This window comes from Saimiri boliviensis, chromosome 12 (assembly GCF_048565385.1).
Source record: "Saimiri boliviensis isolate mSaiBol1 chromosome 12, mSaiBol1.pri, whole genome shotgun sequence".
Lineage (NCBI taxonomy): Eukaryota > Metazoa > Chordata > Mammalia > Primates > Cebidae > Saimiri > Saimiri boliviensis.
In genome coordinates this window covers 106,685,925-106,699,171 of record NC_133460.1, presented here as the reverse complement: position 1 = coordinate 106,699,171, position 13,247 = coordinate 106,685,925, and the positions used below count along the sequence as shown (strand labels likewise).

Here is a 13,247-nt window from a genome sequence, read left to right as displayed (position 1 = left end):
CAGTCCTGGGGCAGATAGAATTAAAAGGGCATGTGGTTGCAAATAAATTGGTGAGAACTTATTTTTGTCGAAAATAAGTTCCCTTACTTTACAGAGGAGAAAACTTATTTTCCCTTATTTTACAGAGGAGAAAACTGAAGGCCAGAAAGGGTGACTCCCCTGAATGTCGCGCCACAAATTGAGTGATGGTGCCAGAACACACCCTAAACCAGCGGTGCCTGCCTCCTCCCCGGGAGCGGCCAGACTGCACAGAGAATGAGGGGACCGAAATCAGTGTGGCTGAAGCTTCCCCATTGCTTTGCGAGAGGTAGGGGGCGTTTCTAAGCTCTTTGTCTGTCGGGGAGTTAGGTGGCTGGGGGTCCCACTGAGTCTGCACCACCCTCTCACCCATTCGCCACCCCTCTCCCACCGCACATACACTCTCCTCCCCCAGTGCTGAATAACTTGCATTTTCTGGAACATAACTTTGTAGTTAAGGTCCCTATGCCTTTGCCTGCATCTTCCCTCTTCCTGAAACACCCCTCCTTCCCTCCAACATGGGCTAGTGTGACCTACAGAAGCAGGTGGGAACCCTGTCATCTGCGGGACTTGGGTTCACATCCCACTTCTGGCCCTTAAGTCTGTGACTCCGGACCTTTGTTTAATAACCGGAGGAGTTTCATTAGGAAAATGGCAGTGACTGGACATCTCCCTGGAGTGACTGACGTGCCACCCACAAAGTTCTATTTGGTCAGTGCTAGGTCCGGTCGTCCATCTAGCAGGCTCCTCTTCCATCGTGCCCCCACTCAGTGCCCTTTCCTCTGCCTCCCACCTTCTGCCCTGCTGTTCGTGCCCTCATCGCCTCTTCCCCAGGGCAGAAGCCCCGACTTCTTCACTCCCAAACGTCCCAGTGCCATCACAGTGCCGTGGCAATTTATTCAGCACTGGGGGAGTAGAGTGTATGTGTGGTGGGAGAGGAGTGGAGAATGGGTGACAGGGTGATGGAGACTCAGTGGGACCCTCAGCTACTAAATTCCCCCGAGGAACTGTCTGCTGAACTGGACCCCACTCCTGTGATGGTTCACAGCCTAGAAGAACCACTTAACCACGGCAACCAGTAAGTACAAGCCATGGGGCCACATGGCTATTCTAGAGAAGGAAGGCAGCGCTACCCCGAGAGCCACACTGCTGGCTTCATCAGGAAGAGAGACAACAAGGGCACAACTCAGGGGCCGAAGTGTCCCTAAGAAGCAGAATTTGCAATACCCAGGTTTTAGAAAGAGCAACCTGGAAGGGCCACCCATGAGATCACAGGATCATCTCCCAGCTGTGAGTGCAGCTCACCCCAGCTGCTCTGACCCAGGCACGGATTATGACAAAGACAGGCAGCTCTGCAGAGGGGCCTCCGTAAATCCTCTGAAACTGAGAGAAATCAAAGTCCCGTGCCAGAAGCGCTGTGGGCTCCCTGGACTGTCCACCTGGGAGGCTGTTGGTGTGTGCGCCTGCGTGCGTCCATCGGTGGGCAGACGAAGAAGGAAACGGTAAGACCCATCACTGACCTTCCCTTAGTCCTGACGTCGCCACATCTGGACATAATGCTTTCAACCTGCGAGTGGTGTTCTCTCTTTTAGATTCTTCCCCATCTACTGCCATTTACAAAGACGGTTTCTTTTTTTTTTTTTTTTTTGAGATGAAGTTTCGCTCTTGTTACCCAGGCTGGAGTGCAATGACGCGATCTCGGCTCACCGCAACCTCCGCCTCCTGGGTTCAGGCAATTCTCCTGCCTCAGCCTCCTGAGTAGCTGGGATTACAGGCACGTGCCACCATGCCCAGCTAATTTTTTGTATTTTTAGTAGAGACGGGGTTTCACCATGTTGACCAGGATGGTCTCGATCTCTTGACTTCATGATCCACCCGCCTCGGCCTCCCAAAGTGGTGGGATTACAGGCTTGAGCCACCGTGCCCGGCGAAAGACGGTTTCTTAAAAGGAGCATTTTTCTTTTGATACATCATGAAAACTCATTTCTCACTCACCAGGCCTTGGCACAGTGTTCTAGAGAGGATTTTTCCAGAGAAAAGGCGGCAGTTTTGAAGCCAGATAGGCGAGTTCCCCAACATCCTCTCTGCAGCCCTCATTTGCAGCATTGGATCTTTAGTTTTGAACAGGGCCAAGTCTATTCATGAATAATGAACAGTGAAACACCACAGCTGCCAGAGCCTTAATCAGGAAATGAGGCTTCTGAATAGGAATGGGGCAGCCATGTTTGTGCTGCCCAGGAGGAGGACGATTTTCCACTCCGGGCCTCTTCTTCCAGATATACAAAGGACCCCCCAGAATGCTCAGGGGCTCATACTGCCTTTCCTAAATCACAGGATCTAAGCTCTAAGGAGCTGTATTAATAATTTTGGCCCTTCCTATAAGCTTATCCTATCACTCCATTACTCTGTAATTTCAGGGGCTCTCAATGCCAGCAGGATGAAGTCCAAGCTTCTTGCCCTGACTTCCAGCATCCCCCATGCCCCTCAAGACAGGTTATCCTCTATATCTAGGGTGGTAGAATCCATTTCTACTCACCCATTCTCCTGTAACAACAGAGCCCTGGCTGGGACCGTGACAGTAGGTAAAAGATGACTTTGCAGATGGCTTTGCCTCCTTTCCTCCAAGTGCCAGGCCCGTTCCCATCCTCTCTGGCCACCCCAGCATCAGAGGTCACAACCTCCTTTAACAGCAGGTACCCCCTGATGACAATCCCACATCAGTTCAGTGAGGTTCAGTTCAGGAGAAATTTCCTGAGCCCCTGCTACAGGGTAGCCACTGCTAGTTACTGTAAAGCAGTGTCAGTGATTGATCCCCTGTCCTCAAGAAGCTCCAAGTCTAGAATTTTCTGTGATGATGGAAATATTCTCTATCTGTGCTGTCCAAGAGGGTAGCCACTAACGACATGTGACTGCCAAGCATTTGAAATGCAACAAGTACAAGGAGGATCTGAATATTTATGTAATTTTAATTAAGTGTCCATCACTGGGGAGAGAGCGGAGGATAGGAAAACAAAGGCAGGATGACAGGCAGGAATGCAGTGACGGAGAGGAATCCAGATGTTAGGAGGAGATTGGGCTGCATCTCAAGGGTTGAGAGGATTTCACCAGCTGAACAGAGCAGAAGCAGCACGCAGTTGGTGGTGACGCGATGAGTCTGCGCAGGTAGGGAAATTCCAAGTTGCGCACTGTGGCCACAGGCGGGAAGAGGGTCGTGTGGGCAGCCAAGGCAGCTGGAGGGAAGGGGACTGGTCCCGGTTGAGAGGGACTCCCTTTGTCCTCCTGAGGACTTTGGGCTGCACATTGATGCTGATGAGAAGGTCCAGTTGGCTTTTAATGAGATATAATTTTGGCAGAATCACCTTGCTGCAGTCTGGATGATAGATTGAAAAAAAAAATAGATTCATTAGTATACTTTTTGGTTTTTTTGTGAGACAGAGTTTCACTCTTTCACCCAGGCTAGAGCGCAGTAGCACGATCTCGGCTTACTGCAATCTCCGCCTTCCGGTTTCAGGTGACCTCCTGCCTCGGCCTCCTGAGTAGCTGGGATTGCAGATGTCTGCCATCACGCCTGGCTAATTTTTGTATTTTTAGGACAGATGGGGTTTCACCATGTTGGCCAGGCTGGTCTCAAACTCCTGACCTCATGATCCACCTGCCTTGGCCTCCCAAAGTGCTGGGGGATAACAGGCATGAGCCACCATGCTCGGCCTATAATAAACATTTTTAAATATAGACACATGACTATATTTTAGGTTGAGGAGCACTTTGAATTAAATTAAAGAAACTGTTAATGTAACGCAATAGTGTAAGAAGTAAAGACATTGCATTCGCTTTGTAACAATTATTTTATTTCTGTATGATCTCTTCAATGTAGACCCCTCCTTCAAAATAGGACAAAGGTGAGGAAGTTCAAAATATTTTGGGGAACTTTTTTTTTTTTTTTTTTTTTTTTTTGAGACAGAGTCTTACTCTGTTGCCCAGGCTGGAGTACAGTGGTACGATCTCGGCTCATTACAACCTCTACCACCCAGGTTCTAGCAATTCTCCTGCCTCAGCCTCCCAAGTAGCTGGGATTACAGGCACACACCACCATGCCTGGCTAATTTTTGTATTTTTAGTAGAGATGGGGTTTCACCATGTTGGCCAGGCTGGTCTCGAACTCCTGACCTCAAATGATCCGCCCACCTTGGCCTCCCAAAGTGCTGGGATACAGGCGTGAGCCACTGCACACCAGCTATTTTCGAGAATTTCTGAAGCACTCTAGAATTAAAGTACTAGCATTTTTTCTTTTCTTTTTTCTTGTTTTTGAAATAGGGCAGCCTCCTGAGCCAGAGTAGGCTCAGAGACTCCAGTACGAGCACTTCTATCAAATCATAAAACTTTCACGTCTATTAGTTAAATAAGGATACTGAAAAGCCAATCCCAGGCCTGCTGCTGCTCAGTTTTCCTTTAAACTTTTAAAGTCTATATATTTGCTAAGATCTAGAGTTCAGATCTTTTATTGGTTTAGGCTAACCCTTCCCCTAAATTGGTTGCATGAAACCAGCAGTTGATCTCTGCATTACTTGGCTCCTTCCAACATATTTGCTTTAGAAAATTAAAAGCATGGCATGTGATCAAATTTTTCACTCTTCATGGTAAAGTATCAGACAGATACAATTTAAACAGAGCCCCAGGCAGCTACCAAAAGGTCTTGAATGACAGCTTGTCAATTTTCTGTTATTCGGAAGCAGCTTGAAAAGCTGAGCGCGCTCACATTTAGAACATGCTGCCATTTAGGCAAAATGGTTTGACATTGAATCAAGGACATTATGAGCCAGAATTTTAAATCTGCTTGTAAAAAAAAAAATTAAGAGAGGGAGGGAGTTCAAACTTTATTTCATTTGTCTAATTATACAGGCACTACAGCAAGCACAAAACGCCACAGTTCCATAAGCATTAAAAAGCATTTACTAAGCTCATTTGGCTACATGGTCTCTAAGATGCTTGATGTCTGAGTTTTAAACCAACATGACCTAGAAGGCCCAGATTCTTTCTCTACAAACTTGTTGTTTTCTTACACATACAGCCAAGGCATTTTTTAATCCATTAGCACTGGAAAGCAGTGAGAATATTGAAAGAATGGTACAGCTTTCTAAATGACTCCTCTAACAACTTGGACGAGAAGCAGCTGACAGCTGAGATTTCTGCCTCCTTCAATAAACCCTAAAGCCAGCTCACGTGGTCGAGGGACCACTCGGATGGCCTTCTATGGGCTTTGGGTTTCCACTCACCCCGTCTCTTTCTCAGACCTGCTTCGTCTTCTTGTTTCCTTTGTCTGGCATGTAGCAGGTGCACTGGAAGTACTTACTGATATTTCCAACTCTCCAGCTATGTATAGACAAATGAAGTAACTCAAAGGTTGAACCCCCTCCCTCTCTCAATTTTTTTTACAGGCATATTTAAAATTCTGGCTCATAATGTCCTTGATTCAGTGTCAAACCATTTGCCCAAATGGCAGCTATTCAACCAGAGGAGGGCAGAATTGACCCTGGGCCCTGCCTCAACCTCCCTGTGGCCAGTGGTGCTCAAACCTGAGCATGCATCAGAAGCACCTGCAGGGCTGGTTAAAATGCGGGCTGCAGGGCTGCACTTCAGAATTCCTGATTCAATAGGCCTGGGGTAAGGCCTGAGAATCTGCATTTCTTACCAGTGTCGGATGGTGCTGAGGCTGCTGGTCTGAGTACAGAGGAGGTTCCAGCAAGAGAGAAGAAGGCTGGTAAGTAGGGCTCAGTGTGGATGTTAGCAGCTTGGATCATGGAGTGTGATAAAGACAGTTTGCTCCTCTGTCTGTAACCGGCTCCTTCTCCCCCAACTCTCAGTTACTATTGGTCTTGGGTGTAGGTGTAGCATGTAGGGTACAGGGACATGAGGCTGTGACAAAGGTGCTGTCCCCTTGCACAGCCAGCTGCCATCACACACAGGAGCACTGTCTTTTTCTGTCACACAAAAGTGCCCCAGGAGTCAGGGTGCCCTGATAACGCCACCCTAAATTGTTGGGTGGTCTCAGGTAGGGTGCACCCCTCAGTCCTGCTCTGCCGGAGGAGGCAACAGAGGTCCCTAGTATCCACTGAAATCGTCTGTGAAGCTTTTTAACAAATGCTGAGACCCAAGGATTTGGAGAAAAACTTGATTGTAGATGGTATTACTGAATCAATGTTGATTTTCCAATTTTGATCATGTTACCCTGGTATGAGAACTTCTTTTGTTTTTGTTTTTCAAGAGAAACACACTGAAACATTTAGAAGTAAAGGACGTGCAGCTTAAAGCCTGCAACCTAAATGTTTTAAATATTTCACATGCTTTAAATGTTTCCAGGAACTAGAATGGTGTAGCAAGGGTGGTAAGCCTTAGCATGTGGGAAATCCAGGTTAAGGGTAAATGAGAGTTCTGGGTTTTGTGGGTTTTTTTTTTTTTTTTTTTTTTCTATTTTTCAACTTTTCTCTAAACCTAAAATTATTTCAAATTAAAAAGGTTTTTTTTTTTTTGGGATGGGGTCTCATTCTGTTGCCCAGGCTGGAGTGCAGTGGTTCAGCCACAGCTCACTCTGGCCTCAAGTGATCCTCCCACCTCAGCACCTGAGCAGCTGGGACTACAGCATAGATGTGGACCACCGAGCCCAGCTATTTTTTATATATTTTGTAGAGGCCAGGTTTTGCCAGGTTTCCAGGCTGGCATCAAACTCCTGGGCTCAAGCAATCTGCCGGCCTTGGCCTCCAAAAGTGCTAGGATTACAGGCATGAGCCATCATGCCCGTGCCCTTTTTTTTTTTTTTTTTTTTTTGAGACAGGATCTCACTTTGTCACCCAGGCTGGAGTCCAGTGGCATGATTATGGCTCATTGCAGCCTCATACTCCTGGGCTCAGGTGGTCCTCCCACCTCAGCCTCCCAAGTCGCTAGGACTACAGGTGTGCAGCACCATGCCCAGCTGATTTCCATTTTTTTTTTTTTAAAGATGGGGTCTCCCGATGTTGCCCAGGCAGGTCTTAAAGTCCTGGGCTCAGGTGATCCTCCTGCCTCAGCCTCCCAAAGGGTTGGGATTGCAGGTATGAACCACTTCTTCCAGCCAAAAACTTCTTTAAAAGAGAAACAAAATTACTCTAGGAGCACCACTAAGCACGTGATATCAAAACCACACTGAGATACTACTTCACATGCACTAGGGTAGCCAGAATCAAAAAATCAGATGGTAACAAGTATTGGCAAGGATGTGGAGAAATCAGAACCCTCATGCACTGCTAGTGGAAATGGAAAGGAAAACGTGCCCACACAGAAACTTAACACGCATGTTCACAGCAGCACTATACGTAACAGCCAAAAGGCAGACACAACCCAAATGCCCATCAACTGATAACAGTTAAACCAAATGTGGCATATCCATACAATGGAATACTATTCAGCCACAAAAAAAGAAGGGAATACTCACTACAACACGGTGAACCTTGAAAGCATGGTGCTAAATGAAAGAAGCCAGATGATCTCATTTATGAGAAATGTGTATAACGAAAATCTACAGAGACAGAAAATAGATTCATGGTTGTTTAGGGCTGGAACAGTGGGGAAACGCTGGGCACAGTGGCTCATGCCTGTAGTCCCAGCACTTTGGAAGGATGAAGCAGGAGGATTTCTTGAGGCCAGCACTTTGAGACCAGCATAGGCAACAGAGCTAAAACCCATCCCTTCAAAAAAAAAAAAATTTTTTTTTTAGTTGAGTGTGACTGTGTACACCCATATTCCCAACTACTGGGGGGCTGAGGTGGGAGGATTGTTTGAGCCCAAGAGTTTAAGGCTGAAGTAAGCCATGATCATGCCACTGCACCAGCTTGGGTGACAGAGCAAGATTCAGTCTCTTAAAAAATTTTTAAATAGTTGGCCAGGTGTGATGGCTCATGTCTGTAATCCTAGCACTTTGGAAGGCTAAGGCGAGCAGATCACTTGAGGTCAGGAGTTACAGACCATTGGCTAACATGGTGAAACTCTGTTTCTACTAAAAATACAAAAATTAGCAGGGCGTGGTGACGCACCCAGTAATCCCAGCTACACAAAAAGCTGAGGCAGGAGGATTGCTTTAACCCAGGAGGTGGAGGTTGCAGTGAGCCGAGATTGCGCCACTGCACTACTGCCTGGGCCACAAAGCCAAACCCCATCTCAAAAAAAAAAAAAGAAAAAAATTAAATAGAAAATAAAAAGAATAGCTCAAGAGTATGGGGTTTCTTTTTGAGATAAGGAAAATGTTTTAAAATTGACTGTGTTGGCTGGATATGGTGGCTCACGTCTGTAATTCCAGCACTTTGAGAGGCTGAGGTGGGCAGATCACTTGAGGTCAGGAGTTCAAGACCAGCCTGGCCAACGTGGTGAAAGCCCATCCCTCTTAAAAATACAAAAATTAGCTGGGCATGGTGGTGCACACCCGTAATCCAAGCTACTCAGGAGGCTGAGGCAGGAGAATTGCTTGAACTGGGAGGCAGAGGTTGCGGTGAGCAGAAGCTGCACCACTGCCCTCCCACCTGGGCAACTACATCTTAAAAAAAAAAATTGACTGTGTCGGTGGTTGTCCGTATCCATGAATATACTAAAAACCACTGAAATGCACACCTTAAGTGGGTGGATTACTTTTTATTTGAATCCTCTCTCAATAAAGCTATTTTTAAAAACTCAGGGGGAGGCGGGTAGTGACTGAGCATCCCTAATGTCTCTGATTTGAAGAGCCCCCAGGGCCCCAGTGAGCAGCAGAGCTGAGAACCACACACAGGCCATTTCTGTGTACCGACACGATGCAGATCCACATTTAAGCCACCCAGTTAGCCTAGACCCAGAGTCATGTCCTTAGACATCTAAAATTCAGCAGCACCAGGTATTTTATTTGTCTAACTCATAACCCGTATTTAATCAGCCAGCCTGTGTCTAGATGGGCCACCACGTTTTCTTCCTCAGTCAGGTTGAGAGTTGCCTGGCACAGGAGCCTGCCTTGCCCACTGTGCCCAGACAGCGCCCGCCACGTAGCAGGTGCCAGTCTCATGTTACTTGCATTAAACAGATGCTTGCAGCAGAAGGTATAGTACTGAAGTAATGCATTTTTATCTTAACTTTCATTTACTTTCTTCCCTTAAAATTGATTCCATTCTTGATGTGACTTTCAGCTGTCAGCTGTCTGCACTCCCAGATGAGGTGATGGCCTGGCACCAACGGAGCATTGCCCTGATGAATCATGGTCAAGGTACTTTTCCACTGGGCCAGCTGCCACAGCCCCTTCTCCATCCTTCCGAGAGCTCTGTCACCTTGCCTTGTAGACACTTGTGTCTCTCCCACTGGCTTCCACTGCTTTGGGGCAGTTTCTGGATGCCCAGGCCTAGTCCAATGCTGGCACCCAGTTAATTCTCTCTTCCTTTAAAGGGAACAATTACCACCTTGAGGAATGAGGCCCGAAAGCTGAGTCTCTGCTATGGCATCCGCCTTCTTCTCACGAAGACCTGCAGCTTGAAAGGAGGGCAGGGAGAAGGAGCCCAAAGCTCCAGGAAGACCAAGCCCAGCTGCTATGATGATTCCAAGGAAATTCAGGAAATCCTTGCTAATGGCCAAACTTCCCCGGTTTGAGATGCAAAAGGAAATCAGATCCCCAGGGTAATGCTTTTACACTAAGCAAGAAATTGCAGGATATAAAGCTATGCAGACCGCTGCCCCTAATTAAGAAAGCAATTCTGAGACTCCGGCCTGGAAGGAACTGGTCAACATAGTTAATTCTGGGTGGAGGGGTGATGGGGGATAATGTCTCCTTTTTATTTTCTATACGGGGGGATGGGAGGGTGGGGGAGGGGATGGGCAGTTAAAAATCAAAGGAAGGAAACATAAAGCCAAATCCTTTTCCATCCATAGCCGTTCAAGCTACTGCCTGGTCACGTTCTCCTTGAAGCTGGGGCTCCTCTCTCAGGCCCCACCTAACATGGCCTGGCTCCTTCCTGGGGTCACTCCTTGTTTCTCAAACTTCAAACTCAACCTCTCCTGCCTCTGAGCTCAGCATCTGGGCCTCTCCCCTTTCTTTATAAGCGCCATCCCTGACGGCCTTCTGTGGGTCAGCCGCATAGCTGGACCACATGCTTCACACCGAGTTAGACAAGAAGCTTGTTCCCAATCTATGTGGGTTTTTTGACATTTTAGAGAGCAGATGCTTTCCCACGCGTTCTAATTCCCTGTTACATCTATACATCTTTTTAAAAAGTCTTCAAGTCTTTTTCGTGTCCGGACATCACTTATTCCCTCCCTTTTTTTCCCCCCAGTTTCGCCCGCCCCAGGCCACATGACCAGTGCTGCTGTTTCCTGCATAGCACACATGGGGAACCCTGAAAGCATGCTGCTAAATGAAAGAAGCCAGGTACAAAAGGCAACATACTATATGATTTCATAAGAAATGGATATAACAGGAAAATCTACAGAGACAGAAGATAAATTCGTAGTTGTTTAGGGGCTGGGAGAGTGGGGTGAGGCCTCTCTATAGAGGTGGCAATGCCCAGGATTTCTTTGAAGATGTTTAGATATCACAGTGTAATTGGACAACAGTGAGGAAGTCTGGAGTTATAGCTTCTATAGCTCCATGCAATAGAAGGGAAGTAAAACCAGATCCCAACCTGCCTCCAGTCACCTGATTCAGCAAAGTCAAAGTCACAAATCAATAGGGACAGGATGGTCTTTTCAGTAAATGATACTGTATCATTGACTCATCATATAGAGAAAAAATGAGCCCTGGTCCCGTGCACACAGAAGACATAAAAGTTCCTTCAAAGTGGATCTTAGATCTACATTCAAAAACAAAAGCAACACAGGGTCCGGGAGAAAGGGTCCAGGCAGGAGAATATTTATATGACCTTGGGCTAAGCAAGAGATTCATAAACAGGACATAAAAACCACTAACCACCAAGAAAAAATGACTGATAAATATGACAATTGAAGGATTTATGTTTCTCAAAAATAAAAAGGGGAACCATCGACTGGGAGAACATATTTCTGATACTTATATCTAACCGAGAATTTATATTCAGGTTAGATGACTCAAAAACAAAAACGCAAGCAATCCACTAAGAACAAATTCTGATCAGAAGACTTCACAGAAGATCTACAGATGGCCAGTGACCTCAGGAAAACACGGATTAAAACAACAAGGAGACACACCCACAAGCTCCGTGACAGTTTTGAAAATGAAATGAAACCCTGAGGTTGGCAGAATTCTAAGGTGGTGTCCCAGATTCCCACCCTTGGTATCTGTGCCCCACACTACCCACTTGAGTAGGGGAAGACCTGTGAATATGATGGGTGTCTCCTCTGTGATCAGGTTACATCGTATTTCAAGACGGAGGGATTTGGTGATTAAGGTCTCTAATCAGTTTACCTTCAAGTTCATCAAAAGTCAGAGTGGCGGAGGTTGGCCTGAGCTACTCAGGTGACCCCTTTAAAAGAGAGCTCAGGCCTGCCCTGAGCTTGGAGAGATTTTCCAGCTAGAATTGAAGAAGCAAGCAGCTGTGAGTTCAGCTTCACAGGAACGAATTTGGCCAACAGTCATGTGAGCTCCATTAGAAATGTACCCCAAGCCCCCTCAACCTCTCCCATCCCCAACAGCACCAATCTACTGATTATCTATACATGATAGCGGGGCAGGAACAAGACTCTGGGCCCCGTGAGGACAGACTTGTCTGTCAGTGCATTTAACTATCTGTCCCAGAACCTTGCACAGAGCCTGGCACATATCAAGAACACAGCACATTTTAATTGAGACAGGCTCTTTAAAGCTGGAATCTAAAACCAATAGCCCCTAAATTCAGCAAAAAAAAGTTAATGTAACACCTGTGCTTTATTACCTGTTTCTACAGATAGAAGGGTTGGTTGTATGTGGCTATCACAAGTGAAATGCAGAATTAGTTAATAAAATTTTCATCTGAATTTAAAGAAAAATCCTAAATAATAAGATTTCCTTATTGCAGTTTTGTTGGTGCACCTCGGAGTAGACTGCACTATTCAAATAATCATTGCCCTCCCTATAGAAGAATTAAATTAGGTTACACCAAATACAGCTGAGATATTCAATCACTTTTGACATCATAAAATGCGTCTCATATGGTTCAACCTAATTCTTCCCTGCCCCTTTGATGGCCAAGCTGACCATGCCATTTTCTCTGGCCAATAAAATGTGATCTTCAGTGGCACATGTCACTTCTTAACGAAGTCTTGGTGAGTGCATGCTGGCCAGCGGGCCCTTTCCCTCTGCCATGACCACCAGACATTTCCCAGATGGATGCTGTTCAACTTGCTTTGGTCTCAGAGTGAAGTGACAAAAGAGCAGAGCCATAGCCAATCCACCTGGACATATAGCATAACTGAGCAATAAACCTGTGTCATTATAAGCCTATGAGATTTTCATTGCTGTTGCAGAACCCAGCATGCTCTGTCAATACGTTCTCTTTTACTTTGCCTTGCAATAGAGGTACACTGTGTGTGTCTCCCTCACTTACATCCCAGAGTCCAGCAAAATTTCTTGTCCATAAGAAGCCCTTGAAAAATATTGATTGAATTTAATTAAGCACAGCACTTTTCTGCTGGGAAAAGAACTGGCTGAACACAACCAAAGACATTTTGTGGCATTTATTAATTCCTGTTCTACTTTTAGGCCTAAGCATAAGAATCACCTGTGAGCCAAGCTGTATTATGTCAGCAAAAATCCCAGAACAATTAAGCCTCCTTTAAAGCTGGTATGGAGCTGTTTCCAGAATCAGCAGGAAATCCAGTGCTCGGCGTGCCTGGTGCTCGCTCCTCCTCTGGGGGCCCCCATGTCACTCTCAGCAAGGCAGTAGGAAGTGGGAGGTGAGTTAGGATTAGATCTCATTAGGCCTTCATAGACCGGGAGTTATAAAGCAGTGAGAACCTCTCAGTGAAAACTGTCAGAGGTTTTTGTGCAGGGGAGTGACCATCTGATGTTTTAAAGGTTGTGAAGGGGGTCTGGCTAGAGAATAGATTATAGAGAGACAGGAATAGAAACAGGGATAGAATATAAATTCTCTTAGAAATCATGAATTTTGACAATTTTGACAAAAGAAAAAAAATCTAAGTAAACCAGTATCTGTGGTGAAAAAGAAATATTTACAAACAAAAATCACTCTGGAAAAATTCTTGAAGCTAAATGGTTTCATGGTTAAATTCTCTGAAAC

At 46.0% G+C, this 13,247-nt stretch overlaps 1 long non-coding RNA gene across 2 annotated transcripts; it reads left to right on the top strand.

The window, feature by feature from the left end:
• The first annotated feature begins 993 nt into the window (after nt 1–993).
• LOC141580661 (uncharacterized) lies at nt 994–12,218 on the top strand. 2 transcript variants are annotated; one of them, XR_012512956.1, is made up of 4 exons: nt 994–5,776; nt 9,198–9,274; nt 9,451–9,678; nt 10,332–12,218. It is a non-coding gene; the product is annotated as an uncharacterized LOC141580661 (long non-coding RNA). The 2 variants fall into 2 exon arrangements; XR_012512955.1 differs by lacking the exon at nt 994–5,776 and having other exon boundaries at nt 7,824–9,274.
• The last annotated feature ends 1,029 nt before the right edge of the window (nt 12,219–13,247 follow it).